The sequence below is a fragment of the Cupressus sempervirens genome, chromosome 10, assembly GCF_028749045.1.
Source record: "Cupressus sempervirens isolate cs-2001-9-10 chromosome 10, ASM2874904v1, whole genome shotgun sequence".
In the NCBI taxonomy this organism is placed as follows: Eukaryota; Viridiplantae; Streptophyta; class Pinopsida; order Cupressales; family Cupressaceae; genus Cupressus; species Cupressus sempervirens.
In genome coordinates, this window is record NC_143127.1 from 516,739,047 (window position 1) to 516,761,407 (window position 22,361).

Consider the following 22,361-nt stretch of genomic DNA (forward strand, 5'->3'; position numbering starts at 1 on the left):
AGTATCTCAAAAACTTTCAAGAACATTACTAAAACCATTTGGGAACATTGCAGTGGTATCAGAGCTAGTGATTTTGCTACTCTATTGGAAGAATGGAAAGCTTAGACCTCAATGATACAATGGCTCAATTTTTAGCCAATTGGAGGGCACATCTATTAGTTGAATACTCCAAGAATACTTTTGCATCCCAACTATTAGATGGTCAAGTACAGGATGATAGATACAAGGGGCTTGGAAAAATCATTTACCACAAAGATATAATCTACTTAGTACCTAAGACCAAGATGAAGGAAATGATTTTAGAAGAAGGAACTTGCACGAATATTATTGAACCAATGATTGACGATCAAAGTGATGGAAATTTGGGTTCTACCAGTGACCCTTTGAATAACCAATCTCTACTAGTAGTTGTTTAGCCTCCTGTTGATGCAGATTCATTTGAGGATTATTTGTAGGAGCTTTCCTTATAGTTGTTTGATTATGAAGTCTATTTCCTAGTGGAAATCATGATGGATTACACAAATGAATTTCAAGTTTGGGATCTTGGTGACTCAAGATGAGACAATATTAGTGTGGCACAATGATAGATTGATGCAATGTGTTGTTGTAGAGGATTGATGTCATTTCAATCATCTCACCTACACGTTTGATTTGTGACCTTGGAGTTGTTGGCATTTCATTTGATTTCTTGAGGATAAGCAATCTTTGGGCAGTGAGGATTTGTCATGTCCCCAAATTTGAATGTAATAATTAAATTAAATTAATTAATTAACTTGTCCTAGAATTTAAATAATATATCAAAAGGACCTTTAATTAATTAATATGGGCTCCAAGTTGATATTTGTATGTGTGGTTCCAATTGATTTAACATCTCAGACCTATTTTTTTTTAGTTTTTATTGGTAACTGTTGTCGTCAACTATCTTTGTACACCCTTGGAAAGGTTTTCCTCGACAAGTATTTAAGCATGACATGTAGGTAGTTGTTAGGTATGCAATTTGGATTATATTTATTTTTACTATGAATTCATGTTGGTATTCTCTATTGGTCACCATTTTAGAAGTGAAAGGTCTTCCCTACTTGGCTTTCTATTTTCAGTGGGATTGAACCCTCACCCTATTCCATTACCTATAATACTTCACTTGAATTTGGGAAATTAGAGCACCATCTTGTGGAAAATATTATTTGAAGATTAAATATGCTCTATCTCCATTCATGTTTTGGCTTTATTTGATGAATTTGGGTCTTTAAGTTCTAGTCACATTACTAGTCATTTTCCTACAATCCATACACCATCCACTTCACAACTTGATCTTCAATTCATACCCTCCACTCTATAATATATAGCCATACACTGTATTGTATGACCATTAAGGTAATATTGTACAGTCCTAAGGCATCGACCACCCAAAGCACTAAGGGAGAACTACTTAAATCATTGGCCACCCGAAGCACTAAGGGAGAACTACCTGAAGCACTAACCATCCTAAGCACTGAGGGAGAACTACCTGAAGCACTGATCTAGAGCACTGGTTGCATGAAGAACTAAGGGAGAACTACTTGAAGTATAGACACCCAAAGCACTAAGGGAGAACTACTTGAAGGACTGACCTAAAGCAGTGGCCACTTGGAGTACTAAGGGAGAACTACTTGAAGCATTGGCCACCCAAAGCACTGAGGGAGAACTACCTGAAGCACTAGCCACCAAAAGTACTAAGGGAGAATTACTTGAAGCACTAACCTAAAGCATTGACCACCCAAAGCACTAAGGGAGAATTACTCAAAGTATTGGCCACCCGAAGCACTAAGGGAGAACTATCTAAAGTACTAGCCACCTAAAGCATTGCGGGATACTACTTGGAGAACATAACTAGACTACTTGAAGCATATTACAAGACTACCTAAAGCATACTACAAGACTTCACAAGGAAACTCTAGAATGGAACATCATAATGGTATCAGAGTAGAAACATTTTGAGAGAATCTCTAAAACTTTTAGGAACATTATCAAAACCATTCGGGGGCATCTTCAAAACTTTTGGGAACATTATTGAAATTGTTAGGAGCATCTTTGCAACTTTCAAAAAAATTACTAAAACCTTTTAGGAGCCTCTCCAAAAATTTTAGGAACATTACCAAAATTGTTCAAGAGAATCTCTAAAACTTTTGGGAATATTACCGAAATCATTGGAGCATCTCCAAAACTTTTGGGAACATTAACAAAACTATTCAAGAGCATCTCTGAAACTTTTGGGAACATTACCAAAACTATTCAAGAACATTAAAGACTATTGAAAATTGGCATTTGTATGGAAAGGGATTAATCCCCCCCCCCCATACAATTTCTAGAGACTTTTAGGGTCTTTTTTAAAGGAAAAATGGAAAGTGAGTTTCCATGCATAATGAGTAGACTATAAGATTTTCACCTTTAAGGGTAGTATTAATGGGTTTATTTCAAGTGATTAGATATATATTTAATAGATAACTTACATGCTTTACAAATTAGATTCAAATATATGGTTTCTATTGTTAAATTTACCAGGTAGAAATTAAGTACAACTATTTCTTAGTATGCCTATTAGAACATTGTTTTAAAATGATGAACTTAAGGAGATTTATCCATATTTGAATTTAATAACTAAATGAAATACTAAGAGAATTGAATTATCATTATTTTCTTTCTCCCATGATTGGAAACATTTTACAAGAAATAAATTAGGAAGCAAGCTTCAACACTTAAACCAATATGATTTTTTTTCATTCCTTTTGAAAGCAAGAATTAGTCATGAAACTACAAGGGATATGTTATGCAATGAAACCATGCATATTTCTTCATGGAATGAGATCCTCTTATTAATAGATACAAAATTTAATATATTAGATCCATTTCATAATCAAAATCAAGATACAATTTCTTCCTTATTATATTAACACAAGATACACAAGAAGGTAATACGATAGAGAAGTCTCCAACACAATGACTCAAGAACATCATCAATGCTCCAAATACAAGTTTTATCCATCATAAGGACCTATAAAAAATCTACAAATTCACATAATTAACCATGGAGAGCTCATCTCCCATCTTAGGTCTCAAGGAGACCACCCACCAAGCTAGGAGAAACTGTAACTGACCAGATGACAACCAAATCAAATCTCACATCTTGAAACACAACATAAGAACACCCTTCCAAGGCTTATACAATTGGGTTCACATAGAACCCATAACATAGGGGTGAAGGTGGACTACCAAGTAGGATATTTCTCAATATAAAAACATACAATATACATGCCCTTTCAGATTCACATAAACTTTCATAATTTCTCCTCTTTATCCCCCCAAAGTAAGATTAATTTCATTGGCATGAAAGGGAACATGCACCTTACATTTATTTCCTCTCCTCACCATGAGGTGAGACTCTACACTATCTTGGTGTCCAACTAACCCCTTCCCCCATACATGACCACTTCTATGCTATCCAAGGGTGAGAAATGCCAACACTCCCTTCACAATTTTCCCAAAAAAACATGGAAAGGAATCAAGTAAAAAAATCACAATACCCATCCCTCACATGATAAAAACACAAACACAACTCCAAACATGCAAGAGATTTACACACACTTAAGCAATGAATAAAATGAACATATCCATGGTAATGGAGAAACCTACCTTCACAAAGGTTATGTCAAGAATGAGTTTTGAGATGAGCTTAATCCTTTCCTCCTTCCAATTCCAAAGCTTGACTTCTCTAAAAATAGAGAATGGGTGATGTCATGCCCAAATTCCTATAAGACCAAAAAAACACAACTAATTTTTTTTTGAAGGTAATATTTATGTTCTTACATTAGAATTTAGTTGGCATGATGTTTAATATAATAAGGTTCATACTAGCCTTAGGTTGGAGTTATCCTTAAATGATTATCCATCATAACTTAGGGTGTATGTGTCATATTCAAGGGTTGTGAGTTACGATGGTAAATCGGTCATTGGACATCTATTTACTTAAGGTTCACAACTACACTAAAAATCCCTTAACATCATTATATCCAAAATATTGAGATGGAAGTTGGAAGGTTCCTTTCGTAACAATTTCTAGAGATAAGGATCATTCATATTGTCCAATACTTAGTGTGTAGGGTATATATCTTTATTTTCCAATTTTTACTGATGCAATAGGTTTAATAGGGGATAATACGATCCATCATGAGACAATAAAGATATGGTAATTCCAATGTTTAGTCTTCAATTTTTAAGATATTTTAATGTGTGATTACTCAATAAACAAATAAACTTACTTTACTGAAATCAAACTAGCATAAATTTTGACCTATTAAACTTACTAATTTCATTACAAAATACCACATAAATATACTAATTATTTTTTTACCCACCTTAAATAGCATAATACACTAACCAAATTTAATCCAAAAACTACTTGATCATATACTCTAAATTAACCCTAATATCCAACATCTATTTCCAAAGTATATAAATCTCCTAAATTAGTCTAACCTTTCATCCCATAAATTTTTTTAATATAACTATAATTTCCTAACTATTTTTAAAAACATAATAATAAACTATAAATCTAATACCCTTTAAATTATCTAATAAACTATGATCAAATTATAATCAAAATAAAATTTAACCATAATATTCAAATTTCATATAAAAAAATATGATAAAAATAAATCAAAACCAAAATATACCATTCCTTTAATAGATATTTTGAAAAAAAACTTTAAACACATTTTATCCTAAGTACACTACCTAACTAATTCTATGTCCCATTAACACAACTAACCCACAGCCTCCATGTCACATTCTCTGTATTTATTAATTCAGCCTATTTCCCTCCCCAAATCAATTTCCTAACACATGCCCAGGGCCACTTGCCACTAAAACTCTCTACACCAATCTAAGTCAAAATGCAAACTTTTTATTTTAAACTCTCCCTATCATAAATCAAGGATTTCTTCACTCAAGTCTGACATTATTAATGGGGAGGATTTTGAAAATGATTTATTTCTAACTCATCAATTTTCAAGGTATTAATATTTTATTTAGAGTCTATTATTTTAATGGATTGTAATAGAATGAGACATTATTTAGTTTTGCCCATACATTTTCCAGAAACTAATATTCATCTATAGGCTCTTGGTTTATCTTTGTGTAGCTTATTGTTTAATTTTCTTTACAATTTTCTCTATGGTAACTCATAAATTGAACCAACTTAATCTGGACTTTGAATTATGAAATTCAAGCTCATTCCATGCAGTGAAATCTAAGTTTTGAAGTATGACAAGTGCCTTAAAACTATCAATGTAAATTGCAAGATACTTTTACATTAGACACAATACAATCCTCTACTTGTAACTTCATGAACTTCCATAATTCTAATTTTTTTTTTGAAGTATTTATCATGTCTACGAATTCATTATAAATAGGCAACAAATTCTACACTTGATATGATTCAAGAGTAAGCACAAATGCATCTAATTTATTCTTATGAAACTTGAGGAAATAAGGATAACAAGATGATAATATCCTATTCATTCTTCTAATGTATTTCATGATTTAAGGTTTCTTTTCTTCAATACATTCTAACCATGGTAATGAAATGACAACATCAAACAATGAAATTCTTCCTTCATGTTCCCCTCAAGACTTACATTCAATCCCAATATCAAGCAAGCAATAGGGTGGTGAAAACATCATGTCTAGATACATAATGGAAGGACCTTACAAGCAAGGTGATTCACAATCTCTCTCTATTTGGCATATGCATGAGATCAATAACAACACTCTTACAATACAATGAATTCTCATAATAAGATGGAATTGTCCTCCATTTCAATACAAACACAATAGTATTCTCTTCTTCTATGCAAGGGTAAGACTTCACAATTTCCAAATGTCCAAGGCCTCAAGCAAAAACCTACAAATAAGATACATATGTAGAACCATGGAGGCTCACCTCCCAACCTAGGCCTCAAGAAGGCCACCCAATGAGCTTGGGGAAACAAGGCACAAATGGTTGCACACTACACATCCACATAACATGCATGAACTCAACATTATAACAAAGCACTACACAATACATTACAAGACAACCAAACCCAAGGCTTGCATAAAGATTCAACAATTGAATCAAGTTATAGGGTGAAGGTGAGCTCTTTCCATGAGGAGGATTTCCAAACTAAGATTCATAAATATGCACATATTCTCATTATCAACATGCCCTTTTGAGGCTTACAATGAATTCCCTCTTCCCACACCTCGTTACCTCCCAAAATGCAAGTAAACACGAATTCCATGTTCTATTCAACACATAAAAATCATCTCCACACATGGGAGAGTTCCTCAACTACATGAATGAGCCCAACTAACCCCTTCACCCAAGAATCTTTTCCCTCCCAAGGGTGAGTGATGCTTCACACCCATTACACAAAACACACAACACGAAAACAAAACAAGATTCAAGGAAGAAATCTCATAAACTTCTCGCATGCAACATTCAAACAAAAGATCTTTTTCCACAAACCACATCTACAATACACCAAATTTTCCATGGAATGAAGAACACCATATCTATTCTACATGCAAATGAAGAACATCATGGATCATGGATACCAACCTCACTCCAAGCAATGGCAAATGAAAAGTTGTAGTAGAGCTCCTTATCCTTTTCCTCCAAACCCTAGTTTTCTCTAAAAATAGAGAGTGGCCAAGTGAGTTTCTAATTTGGCTAGGCCTCTATATATCAATCTCATTTTCGGATTCAATAAAAAATGCATTTTTTTGGGGTCTCCTAGGTCTTCTAGGCACCATAGTGGTCATTATTAGCCCCCTAACTTAAAGTATTAACATGGGTAGGGTTTATTTTTATCACAAATTCACCTTAGAGTTACTTTATGGCCCTCACAATGGTAGGTAAGTTCAAATTCCAAATTTCCTATGGTGGTAACCTTGTTCTCTTTACTAATTTAAGGCAATAAGACAAATTTTTCAATTAAGGTATTTAACTCAGGATAAGGTGGCCACTGTCATGCCCAGACTACGAGGGCAAAAACACACACCAAATTTTTTTGAATAATAACTAATAATTAAACATGCTCTAAGTTTGAAATGATTGAGATAGAAGTTTTAGTACAGGTTCTTTACGTTACATCCTAAGAATATAAACATGAGGACGAATGTATCGATAAGATATTAAATCGTTGTTCTAAGATTGATAATGGTAACTTATGTTCTTACATGTCTATACAACATCATAGCTAAAATTGTTTAAATTAAAAGTGTAGATGACTACGAGATTGTTGGGTCAAATATGTAAGCAATTAAATTCTACTTTAAAAAAAACTTGTTTTAATTAACCAATGACCCTTAAATTAAGCTACTTTACTAAACAGATTTAAAACTTAATCGATTAACACTTAGCTACATAATTATTTAATTATGAATGCATATATAAAAAGAAACACTACCAACTAATTAAAATCTAAACTTTATTACATTAAACAATATACTAGTAAACTAACTTAATTTTCTACTAACTTTAAAATAACACAACATCTAACCTAAACTAACACAACTTATGACTTAACAATTTAGATTATATTTTAAACTAACTATTAGAAAATATTAATAAAGAAACTAAAAATAAATAAATAAATAACTAACTAATCTAAAACTAAACTTAAAGTTTAAAAACTAACTAATTTTAACTTACAAGCTAAACTAAACACTATAACTTAATCTAACTATAACTTAACTAAAATTAATTAAATTAAACAATAAAATTCACAAATAACTAAACTAACCTGCCTACTAACTACTAACCCTACCAAACCCCCTAGCTGCCACGTCACCCCCTACCCCCTCTACCCAAGGCCTGCTCTCTTTCTAAAAGCTGAACGCGCTGCCCAAGAACACTAACTTGCGTCAGTGGTACCCATCCCATCCACGCAAGGACGAGCCTCCAAGGTAGGCGATAAACAAGGGGGGGGGAGGGGGGGTGTTAAAAAGAATAGTTTAAAACTAATGCATTCCAAGCAAAAGGGACGTGAACTTAGCATTTTCCCAAGACGCTTGGCCCAAGGTGAGATGAGGGGACGAGAGGGTGATGTGATCATTTATGATGACTTTAGACTTTCATAAAACTTTAAAATATTATTTTATTCCTCCCTCCATACTGACATTCAAGAAGGAGATAAAGCATTTATGTAATAAAGTTTTATGGTTGCAAAATTAGATATTTAGGATATTAAAGACCATTATAAGTTAGTTTATTCATAATTAATTTATTGATCATTAATAAAATTTGAAATAAAGAATCAAACTGGAATATTCTCTGTTCAACAAGAGAATAAGTTATTTCTCCATACAATTTCTAGCATCCTGTAGGTGGGTGTTTTGGAAATTTTCTCTTAGGGATGGTATGAAATGTTTATTTTTATTTTTTTCCTTCGTTAAGTTGGATCAAAATTTGAAGAGCTAACATATTGCTAATATTATCTCAATTTAATTCTTAAAATTTATTATGGCTTACAAAACTGATAGAGCATCTCTTAAATCTATTAGATGATTAAGGTAGGATTCAATACAATTTCTATCACATCTAAAATAGATTGATTCAAGGACTAAATTCGTCATTAATTTCTTTTTTTTAGGCAAATCTATAATGACTTGATACAACCATAACCTATCAAGAGTTTGAATTATTCATTTCATTCAATAATGCAATACTTTATCATTTGGATCTAACGATCATAAAAAGTGAAACTGCATGCATGATCATAGTTTTCGTTTTCAACATATATGAAAGCTTGGAAATTTTGTCAAATTTAACATCATCAATTCCGTCCTATTTGGTTTCCTACTCCAATAGTCTAAGTTACTCATGATAAGATATTACAATGATAGTGTGAGTTACTCATTGGACTAAGTATAGTTTAGGATGATAATTCATATAACAATCAACATAAAACTTAATGTAGCCGATAAGCAATCCATGGCAAGGTTAAAGATAACTAACTGATTTATGCTTTAATAATTTAAGGAGATACAAAATCTCTTAGTCCAATTGATTCGTTCATAAGGAAATTTAACAAAGAAGAGATAATTTGAGTTCTCAAGGTAGGAATCCTAATTCATCTAATACTTATACATCAACTTGAAAATTTCATTCTATCAAATTGTTCTTCCTTAACAATTTAAAAATTTGAAATATCACAATTCATGACATTATCTGTTATTCTTATTTTTTAAATGTGCAACCATATTAAATTTAATACACAATTAAATCACATGATAACCAAATATGCTCAACACCAATTTTATTGTCAAACCTGATTCAAGGGCTCAGCCGAGAAAGAATTAGAAAGAAAACTCGGCTTCATTGCCATTTACAATAAGGTTTAAAATACAATTTACAATAGGATCTCAATCCCAAATTTCAACAATTAAATCAAAATTTTCCTCATAATCAAAATCAAGGAATTTGTAATGTTTTCTTAATCTCATTTCAAGAACCATGGAGGAAACCAATATCTGATCGGGTGACAACCAAGCAGAACCAAATGAAAATTAAACATGCATAATCATACATGGTTTACACAATAGGATTCACAATGAATCAAGACTAGGGAGAGGTGGATTCTTCCAACAGGAGAAGTCAAGCACAACACCAATTTAGATGCCCAATCGGGGCTAATAACCAAGAACTCCCGTTCTTTCATTTAAACATGCCATACTCATACCAAGTTTGTGCTGACGGGTAGGGGCCCATAACACCCTACCCTTTATCCCTCTTCTCATCCTGAGAAGAGACTCTACACTAGTTGGAGTCCAACTAAACAGACCTCTCCCTAAATTGGTCACTTCTGCCCTCTCCAAGGGTGAGTAATACCAAAACACCCATGCAAGGAAAAACTCAAAATTGCAAACATAAACAAGAAAGGAAAACAACCAAAATGACATGGTTTTCAAATCTTCCCAACATACCCACAACCATACAAATAGTGAAACAACAACAAGGTAACAAGAACATGAAACAAAAAAAAAAAAAATTGAATAAGGGAGATGAGAATTTCCTACCTTCACAAAGAGGTAATGGCAATGAACAAGTTTGAGTAGAGTATCCCTTTTCCTTCCTTCAACCTTCAAGAATTTCTCTCTAAATGTAGAGATTGGGTAACAACCAACTAGTCCAAGTAAGGCCTCTAAATAAGCCTCCAACTCAACCCCCAAAAGGAGCAATAAATATTTCCACCACTAGCAACTCTAGAAACTCCTAACTCAGCCTACACTATGGTTAAACCCTAAGTGGAGATGAGGTGAGGTAACTCAAGATAACCATGACCAATTTTCGCACAGAGGAAAAAAGGGACTTTTTGAGTGACCTCAAAAGTCAAAAAAAGGGGCTTAGGGGTTGGAAAAGACCCCTAACCCATACCCATACCCTTTGGTTAGAATAATAACATGTTTAAAAGCCTTAGGAAAGAGGTTTAAAGTCAAATAAAATCTAGGAATAAAATAGGTCCATCTAACTACTCTAACTTGCAAATTAAGCACTAATCCAGATTAGGGATGACTAACCTTAATTAAGAACCTAATAGAAAAACTAACACTAAATTAAACCAACTTGGTCCAAAGGTTAAACAATTAACCCTAAACAACCACTAAAGCACATAACCATTTTACGAGTGTCAAGCAAAACTGAAAGAATATAATTACAAACATTAACATTCACTGAACAAAGAAGATGCATACATACATCTCACAATACAAATACATGAATTATGAACAACACAGTTTTCAAATTTAGCACATAGAGATCAGTTATGTTCCTCCATAGGCTTTCTCGGCTGAATATCTGCATACTCATTGCACACATCAGTAGTCCCATTAAATCACATGTACATAAACATATACGTATTCAGAAATTCACATAAATTAAAACATACATCAATAAGGGTTTCTTTATCCTACTTAATTCTTAATCATTTAAAATCTCTTAAATCAAAGTCTCAATCCTACATTTACTGATTTCATCAACATACATATACATGAAACATTAAATGACAATCATCAAATATATCTAAAAATAACATCACACAACATGAAATAATAAAATATGTTCTAAGCATCAGATAATGTCTCGACATCTCGAGTTGTGAATATCAAAAAAAATAATAGTAATGCATCACTATGCTGTGATGGGTCGGGGTGAGGCCTCACATCCTCCCCCACTAGGCATGAACTTTGTCCTGGAGTTCATCAAAAAGGTACGGGTACTGAGATCGCATCTGCGCTACATCCTCCCATGAAGCTGTGACCTCATCGTAACAATCCCATTAGACCCTAACCTGGTCCAGCTCTTGGCCTCGAAGTGCTAGGGTCCGTCGGGCAATAATGTGGATAGGCTCCAGTGCTAGCTATCCGTTTGACTCCATCTGTAAAGCATCCCAATCTATAATATGAGACTCATCATAAATGTATCCTCTAAGTACTAAAATATGAAACACATCGTGGATGCGTGATAGGCTAGGTGGCAAAGCTAAATGGTATGCAATAGGTCCTAGCCTCTCAAGGATCTCGAACGGCCCAAAAAACTGGGGTGCCAACTTAGAGCCCTTTCCAAAATGAATCGGACTCTTGTGTGGTCATACCCTCAGGAACACTCTATCTCCAACCTGATACTCTCGATCTATCCTCTTTGCATCTGCATACTTCTTCTGCCTATCTTGTGCCTCTCTCAGGCGCTGTCTAATCAGGGTCACCTGCTGCTCCATCTCCTTTACTAACTGGGGACCAATAGATACTCAATCCTCGATCCTATCCCAACTCAAGGGTGTCCTGTACGGTCTCCCGTACAAAGCCTCATAAGGTGGCATACCTATGGAAGAATGATGCCCATTATTGTAGACAAACTCGACAAGATGTAGGTATTCCTCCCATTTGACCTGATGATCCATCACGTACATACGTAGCATGTCCTCCAAAACTTGATTCACTCGCTCGGTCTGGCCATCGGTCTAAGGATGGTACATTGTACTAAAATTGAGCCTAGTGTCCAAAGCTGACTGCAACTCTCTCCAAAATGAAGAAGTGAACAAATAGTCTCTATCAGATATGATCTTACGGGGAACACCATGAAGTCTAACAATGTCCCGCAAGAATACCTAAGCTATGTCTCATGCTGTGAATGTAGTACGCACGGGTGAAAAATGAGAAACCTTGGTCAATGTGTCAAATATCACCAAAATGGCATCATGGTGACGAGATGACATAGGAAGACCAACAATAAAATCCATAGATATAGTGTCCCATTTCCACATTGCAATCTCATGTGGCTGGAGAAGCCCACCAGGATGACGGTGCTCTACCTTCACCCTCTGGCACTTGAGGCATCTCGTAGCTATGCTAGCAATCTACACTCTCATGCCTGGCCAATGATACAACTTCCTCAAATCTGCATGTAACTTCTTAACACTGGGGTGCATTGCATAAGGTGCTCTATGAGCCTCAAGTACAATGAGCTCGCACAAACCCCCAATGGAAGGTACATACATACGTCCCCTATGCCGAAAAAGTTCATCGGACTCCAAAGAATACTCTGCAAACTTCCCTTCCAAGGGTCTCTGAGAATGTACTAATTGACTTACTTTTGCATAAAGCTCATCAGCTGGTAAGTGCTGCAAGATCCACTCTCTCAAGTTAGTGCAAGTAGTCACAGATGAAAGCTCATGGCGCCTTCTACTTAAGGCATCTACAACCACATTCTCCTTTCCCTTGATATAATGTACATCAAAATCATACTCACACAGAAAATCCATCCACCTTCTTTGCCTAGCATTAAGGTTCAACTAAGAAAATATGTACTGCAAGCTCTGGTGATCAGAATGAAGCTCGAATCTATGACCTAGAAGGAAATGTCGACATCTCACCAAGGCATGAACCACTACCACTAGTTCTAGGTCATGAGTAGGATAATTGAGTTCATGAGTCTTCAACTTCCTAGACTCAAAAGAAATAGGTCATCCTTCCTGCATAAGGACTACTCCTAAACCATCTAAAGATGCATTGGTGCACACCACAAGATCTGCAACAGGATCTGGTACTACAAGAATCGGTGCACTCGTGAGGGCTCTCTTGAGTTCTTCAAAAGCTCTACCACACTTCTTCATCCACTCATACTTCTTCCCCTTCCTCTGAAGAGAAGTGATGGGGTGTGCCAATCTAAAGAATCCTGAAATGAAGCATCGGTAATAACCTGCTAGCCCCATAAAGCTCCTCACTTCAGTAACACTGGTGGGTGCTAGCCAATCCATGATAGCCCTAATCTTTGATGGGTCTACTGAGACACCATCACCTGATATGACATGACCCAAATAATGTATCTTGGGTCTAAAGAATGCACACTTCGACAAGCTACCAAACAACTGATTCTCTCTCAGCCTCTGCAATACCTGTCTTAGGTGCTCTTCATGCTCTCTCTCATCATGAGAATAAATCAAAATGTCATCAAGAAACACAACCATAAAATTATCCAAAAAAGTATAGAATACTCCATTCATGAGGCTCATGAATACAGCTAGAGCATTTGTAAGGACAAAAGGTACCACGGTGAACTCGTAGTGGCCATACCTAGTACGAAAAGCTATCTTGGGGATATCACTATCCACAATCCTCAATTGATGGTAACCCGATTTCAAATCAATCTTTGAAAATACTTGGGCACCCTGCAACTGATCAAAGAGGTCATCGATTCTGGGAAGAGGATATCGGTTCTTGATGGTCACCTTGTTCAATTGTCACTAATCAATACACAACCTAAGTGATCCATTCTTCTTCTTGACGAAGATCACCAGTGCACCCCAAGGTAACACACTAGGTTGAATATGCCCCTTCTCCAAGAGTTCCTCCAATTGAGCCTTTAGCTCACTAAGCTCATGAGTAGTCATCCTGTATGGTGCTCTCAAAATTGGCTCGGCTCCTGGCACTAGGTCTATATGAAAATCCACTGCTCGAGGTGGAGGCATACCAGGAAGCTTTGAAGGAAACACATCTGCAAACTCCTGAAGGATTGGAAAATCATCAAGGGATGGTTCCCTTTTTGAATCTTCCTCTCTGTCACTAATAGTGATAGCAAACAACTGACAACCCTTTTGCATGTACCGTCTAAGCTGCATAGCAAAAATCATACAAAGGGACACTGGCCTCTTCACTCTGAAGATCTCCCTAGAGATACCATCATCATCCACACATTCCACCTTCTTCTGTCGACAATCCATCTTGGCGTTGTGGGCATAAAGCCAATCCATTCCAAGAACAACATCATAAGAACCTAGAGGGGTAATGCGTAGATCAGTCCTAGTGGACATGTCTCCAATCTGCATCTGACAACTTCGCACCATGGAACTAACTGACACTCTGGCTCCCGAGGCTAACTCAACCTCCCAACTAACATCCTATCTAACTGCCACTAGCGCGCAATGCTCTACCACCAATGGAGATATAACAGAGTTAGTAGCCCTGAAATCAAATAAAATTACAACCATACGGCCCTGTATAATACCTGTAGCCTCGATAACTGTGGCCTGATGCTCAGCCTGGTGGTTGTCAACCGCCACAAAAACTGTATGGGATCTACCCATGTCACCAACTGTCGACTCTGAAAAAGCCCTGCTCTGACCACTGGATGTTTGTCCCTGCGGACACTCCCTAGCTATATGACCGATGCCACCACAAGTGTAGCATGGTCTGCAAGTATAAGATCGTGTACCCTATGACCCAGACTGCTGTGGGGCTCCTGACCTGCTAGATCAACTGAATCCTCCCCTAGAAGACTACTGATTCTTCACTGACTTTGACTGTGGGGCCTGTACTTTTCGATCTTGCCTAGGACCCTGTGACTACCATTGCTTGGGCTTGGAGCCCTGATAACCCTGAGAAGGTTTCTACTATTGCTACTAGGGTTTTGGCTGTTGAGACTACTGGCCCCTAGAGGACCCTGTTGTATAGTTCTGATTCCCTTTCCAAGGGGGTTTCTGCTGGGAGGAGTTTAGGTTCTGAGACCGATCCCGTGACTCCTGCCTACCTTGAGTATCCTCAGCAACTAGTGCTATCTCCACTGCCTGTCTGAAAGTGGTAGGGAAGGCCATCCTAACTTCAGGCTCTGAAGAGAGAAATTTAGACCCATGATAAAGTAATGCACCCATAGTTTTTCGTCCTTCATGTATTCCACATAAGGAAGGAGCTCGAGAAACCTACTCTTGTACTGAGCCACTGTAAGGCCTCTCTGATAAAGAGAATGGAGCTCCTCTATCTGTTTCTGCCAAAAATGCTCTGACAAGTACCTCTCTTAGAATATTTCTAGGAAAGATTCCCATGTGAGGGTGTCCATCCTCACTCCACCAATGATCTCCTCCTGATGCCACCAGTTGGAGGCATCCCCTCTCAATTGATGAACTGCTAGGCATTCTTTTAGATTACTCCCATAAGGGTGTAACCCAAAGCACCGCTGTAAGCTTTGCAACCATGCCTCTACTACTAAACCCTCAGTGGTACCGGTAAACAATGGTGGTCCGAGTCAAATCAATTCCCTGATGTCATCTCCTACATGTCTAGGAGGTCTGTCAAAAGGGGGTCCTCTCTGGTGTATGGACTCTTCCTCCTGTTCACCCTGACCCTCTAACTGTCTCAGTGGGGGACTCCTAGTCCTCTCTTTGACTCTGGGCCCGCCTCCTCTGGGTCCCTCTGCTTCCACTACTGGAATCTGCTGAACTGGCTGAACTACATGTACTACTCTCTATTGAACTACACCGATCAAAGTCTGAAGTGCATCTATAATGTCCTAGTTCGGGTTCAGTGGTGGTGGAGGTGGAGGTGGAGGTGGTCCATCCTCCTATCCCGCTCTACCACCCCTAGTCCTATGATCTCTGCCTCGCCGGTTACGAGTAACAGGCGGCATCTACACAATTAAAAGTTTGAGTTAAGTTTAGGAAGCACAATGGTTTAAGGTTCCTAGTGTTGAAACACGGGCTTTGATACCAAAATGTCATGCCCAGACTACGAGGGTAAAAACACACACCAATTTTTTTGAATAATAACTAATAATTAAACATGCTCTAAGTTTGAAATGATTGAGATAGAAGTTTTAGTACAGGTTCTTTACGTTACATCCTAAGAATATAAACATGAGGACGAGTATATCGATAAGATATTAAATCGTTGTTCTAAGATTGATAATGGTAACTTATGTTCTTACATGTCTATACAACATCATAGCTAAAATTGTTTAAATTAAAAGTGCAGATGACTACGAGATTTTTGGGTCAAATATCTAAGCAATTAAATTCTACTTAAAAAAAAACTTGTTTTAATTAACCAATGACCCTTAAATTAAGCTACTTTACTAAACAGATTTAAAACTTAATCAATTAACACTTAGCTACATAATCATTTAATTATGAATGCATATATAAAAAGAAACACTACCAAATAATTAAAATCTAAACTTTATTACATTAAACAATATACTAGTAAGCTAACTTAATTTTCTACTAACTTTAAAATAACACAACATCTAACCTAAACTAACACAACTTATGACTTAACAATTTAGATTATATTTTAAACTAACTATTAGAAAATATTAATAAAGAAACTAAAATTAAATAAATAAATAACTAACTAATCTAAAACAAAACTTAAAGTTTAAAAACTAACTAATTTTAACTTACAAGCTAAACTAAACACTATAACTTAATCTAACTACAACTTAACTAAAATTAATTAAATTAAACAATATAATTCACAAACAACTAAACTAACCTGCCTACTAACTACTAACCCTAAATCCTACTAACCCTACCAAACCCCCTAGCCACCACATCACCCCCTACCCCCTCTACCCAAGGCCTGCGCTCTTTCCAAAAGCTGAGCGCGTTGCCCAAGCACACTGACTTGCGTCAGTGGTACCCATCCCATCCACACAAGGACGAGCCTCCAAGGTAGGTGATAAACAAGGGGGGGGGGGTTAAAAAGAATAGTTTAAAACTAATGCATTCGAAGCAAAAGGGACGTGAACTTAGCATTTTCCTAGGACGCTTGGCCCAAGGTGAGATGAGGGGACGAGGGGGGGTGATGTCATCATTTATGATGACTTTAGACTTTCATAAAACTTTAAAATATTATTTTATTCCTCCCTCCATACTGACGTTCAAGAAGGAGATAAAGCATTTATGTAATAAAGTTTTATGGTTGCAAAATTAGATATTTAGGATATTAAAGACCATTATAAGTTAGTTTAGTTATTCATAATTAATTTATTGATTATTAATAAAATTTGAAATAAAGAATCAAAATGGAATATTTTCTATTCAACAAGAGAATAAGTTATTTCTCCATACAATTTCCAGCATCCTGTAGGTGGGTGTTTTGGAAAATTTCTCTTAGGGATGGTATGGAATGTTTTTTTTTTTGTTTTTCCTTCTTTAAGTTGGATCAAATTTTGAAGAGCTAACATATTGCTAATATTATCTCAAGTTAATTCTTAAAATTTCTTATGGCTTACAAAATTGATAGAGCATCTCTTAAATCTATTAGATGATTAAGGTAGGATTCAATACAATTTCTATCACATCTAAAATAGATTGATTCAAGGACTAAATTTGTCATTAATTTCTTTTTTTTAGGCAAATCTATAATGACTTGATACAACCATAACCTATCAAGAGTTTTAATTATTCGTTTCATTCAATAATGCAATACTTTATCATTTGGATCTAACGATCATAAAAAGTGAAACTGCATGCATGATCATAGTTTTCTTTTTCGACATATATGAAATCTTGGAAATTTTGTCAAATTTAACATCATCAATTCCGTCCTATTTGGTTTCCTACTCCAATAGTCTAAGTTACTCATGATAAGATATTACAATGATAGTGCGAGTTACTCATTGGACTAAGTATAGTTTAGGATGATAATTCATATAACAATCAACATAAAACTTAATGCAGCCGATAAGCAATCCATGGCAAGGTTAAAGATAACTAACTGATTTATGCTTTAATAATTTAAGGAGATACAAAATCTCTTAGTCCAATTGATTCGGTCATAAGGAAATTTAACAAAGAAGAGATAATTTGAGTTCTCAAGGTAGGAATCCTAATTCATCTAATACTTATACATCAACCTGGAAATTTCATTCTATCAAATTGTTCTTCCTTAACAATTTAAAAACTTGAAATATCACAATTCATGACATTATCCGTTATTCTTATTTTTTTAATGTGCAACCATATTAAATTTAATACACAATTAAATCACATGATAACCAAATATGCTCAACACCAATTTTATTGGCAAACCTGATTCAAGGGCTCAGCCGGGAAAGAATTAGGAAGAAAACCTGGCTTCATTGCCATTTACAATAAGGTTTAAAATACAATTTACAATAGGATCTCAATCCCAAATTTCAACAATTAAATCAAATTTTTCCTCATGATCAAAATCAAGAAATTTGTAATGTTTTCTGAATCTCATTTCAAGAACCATGGAGGAAATCAATATCTGATCGGGTGACAACCAAGCAGAACCAAAAGAAAATCAAACATGCATAATCATACATGGTTTACACAATAGGATTCACAATGATCAAGACTAGGGAGAGGTTGATTCTTCTAACAGGAGAAGTCAAGCACAACACCAATTTAGATGCCCAATCGAGGCTAATAACCAAGAACTCCCGTTCTTTCATTTAAACATGCCATACTCATACCAGGTTTGTGCTTATGAGTATGGCCCCATAACACCCTACCCTTTATCCCTCTTCTCATTCTGAGAAGAGACTCTACACTGGTTGGAGTCCAACTAAACAAACCTCTCCCTAAATTGGTCACTTTTGCCCTCTCCAAGGGTGAGTAATACCAAAACACCCATGCAAGGAAAAACTCAAAATTGAAAACATAAACAAGAAAGGAAAAAAACCAAAATGACATGGTTTTCAAGTCTTCCCAACATACCCACAACCATACAAATAGTGAAACAACAACAAGGTAACAAGAACATGAAACAAAACAAAAAAAAACTGAATAAGGGAGATGAGAATTTCCTACCTTCACAAAGAGGTAATGGCAATGAACAAGTTTGAGTAGAGTATCCCTTTTCCTTCTTTCAACCTTCAAGAATTTCTCTTAAAATGTAGAGATTGGGTAACAACCAACTAGTCCAAGGAAGGCCTCTAAATAAGCCTCCAAATCAACCACCCAAAAGGAGCAATAACTATTTCCACCCACTAGCAACTCTAGAAACTCCTAACTCAACCTACACTATGGTTAAACCCTAAGTGGAGATGAGGTGAGGTAACTCAAGATACCAATGACCAATTTTCACACAAAGGCAAAAAGGGACTTTTTGAGTGACCTCAAAAGTCAAAAAAAGGGGCTTAGGGGTTGGAAAAGACCCCTAACCCATACCCATACCCTTTGGTTAGAATAATAACATGTTTAAAAGCCTTAGGAAAGAGGTTTAGAGTCAAATAAAATCTAGGAATAAAATAGGTCCATCTAACTACTCTAACTTGCAAATTAAGCACTAATCCAGATTAGGGATGACTAACCTTAATTAAGAACCTAATAGAAAAACTGACACTAACTTAAACCAACTTGGTCCAAAGGTTAAACAATTAACCCTAACAGCCACTAAAGCACATAACCATTTTACGAGTGTCAAGCAACATTGAAAGAACATAATTACGAACATTAACATTCATTGAACAAAGAAGATGCATACATACATCTCACAATACAAATACATGAATTACGAACAACAAAGTTTTCAAATTTAGGACATAGAGATTAGTTCTGTTCCTCCGTAGGGTTTCTCGGCTAAATATATGCACACTCATTGCACACATCAGTAGTCCCGTAAAATCACATGTACATAAACATATACGTATTCAAAAATTCACATAAATTAAAACATACATCAATAAGGGTTTCTTTATCCTACTTAATTCTTAATCATTTAAAATCTCTTAAATTAAAGTCTCAATCCTACATTTACTAATTTCATCAACATACATATACATGAAACATTAAATGACAATCATCAAATATATCTGAAAATAACATCACACAACATGAAATAATAAAATATGTTCTAAGCATCAGAAAATGTCTCGACATCTCGAGTCATGAATATCAAAAAAATAATAGTAATGCATCACTATGCTACGATGGGTCAGGACGAGGCCTCACAACCACATGATCCATCATCGAAGAACATGTCATTTTCACATAACGAGTACAATGTCAAGTGACACACACAAATTCACTATACATCACATAAATCTAATGAATGTTACAAAAGGATTAATGATTCAGAAAAGAACAAGTTTACAAAATCATTTGATTCAAAGAGGAATGCCTTTTGTGTAGCACTTAAAGAAAATAGGTCTTTTGAGGATGAATGGATAATTGATTCTGGTTGCACACAACATATGTCACATAATAAGGAGCAGTTTGAGTTATTAAATGAAAGCAATGGTGAAAATATATGTCTAGGAGATAATAGTTCTCTAAAAGTTCAAGGAAGTGGAAATGTTCAAGTAAATAATGGAATGTTCAAAAATGTGAAGCTTGTTCCTCAACTCTCAACAAATCTTCTATCTGTCTTTCAAATTGCAAATCAAGGATACAAAGTCAAGTTTTATAATGACAAATGCTTAGTCAAGGATGTGAATAAAAATTATGAAGTAACTGCAATTGGTAGAGTGGAAAATGGCCTTTATAAATTTCAAGAATTTGTTGGAAATAAAGATGTATATGCTATTGATGTATTAAAAAAATTTAATATGAGTGATTGTAAGCCATCTCTTACACCATGTGAAGTAGGTTTAAAATTAAGTGTTCATTCTAATCAAAAGAGAGTGGATGGCAAACTATATAGGCAACTTGTTGGTAGACACATGACATGTTCAAAATTTGCACATGAAATACATACTACACACATACATCTCCTGTTTACAAAATAAACACATCACAATGAAGTTTATGAATCTTATAAAGATTCACCTTGGCAGTGTCATATTAATATGTGTTTATACCTTGTTTCCCCATTTTGTTTCCATGGTTCCTTTCCTACACACTAAACTTGAGCATCATTAGTCTAATGAAAAGCCACATATAAAATACATATGAAAGTAAAAGTACATGATAATTTTGTTATTCTACCATTCACATACAACCCATTCCATAATCTCCATCATTTACATATTAAGCATTTAATCATTAATCCTCAAGAACAACTGCATGTTACTAACTTTCCCAACAAGATCAAATTAAGCATTTGAAACACGTCATAGTTCCATTCCTTATCATAAAAGTGAAATATTGAATAAATATCCATTAATCCATTGACTATGCCAAATAAGTCCTAATACATATCATAATGGAAGACCACAAGATAAATATCATCAGTTAAGTAGAAAAATTTACTGTCCATCAAGTATCAAAATATATGTCAAGATATCTAATCCTAAATAACAAAGTGGAAATACAGTATCTATGCTATGATGGGTTGGGGCGAGGCCTCACAGGTGAACACCCTCCAACTCTTCAAAGGTACTCTATGTAGCTTTTAAACTCACCCACCAAAGAATAGCAATAATTCCAAACTTAACTCTAAGCCTCCTTTGGTCTCCCACTTGCCCCTACCATAAAGGCAACTTCTTAGAAAGACTGCAAACTTGGGTAACTTCATGGAGATGATCCATTTTCGAAGCAAATGGAAATTGGGATATTTTAAGGGTCATAAATGTTGCTAGAAAGCTCTAGAAGGGTGGAAAAGGTTCCTAACCCATACCCCTATGACTTGGGCACTTGTATTACATTAAATTTGGCTTCTAGGATCAATTCATGACCTATACAAGTGGCTTGAAATATTTTATCTCCAAAATTATAAGGATGTAGCTTTTCCACTAAACCCTAATGAAGGGGAATTAATTTATGTTACTAACTAAATTAGTCTTAGGTTAATGGGTTACATTGCCAATCCTAATTGACATTTCAATACGAATATGCATATAACGAGTGTCAAGTGATGCCATAAAATTTACTTTTACATAACATTTGATATGTCACAAAATATAAAATGACACACATACATTAAGAATATGATACAAATTAAACACTTGACAATGAGGTTTGAATCCCTTTATTGGATTCAACCTTGGTCTTATAGTTTACAAATAGGGCCAACTATTGTTTCTTTGATAGATTCCATGATTAAATTTCTTGTACACTCAATGCAAATATCACTAGTTTAATAAAATCACACACACACACACA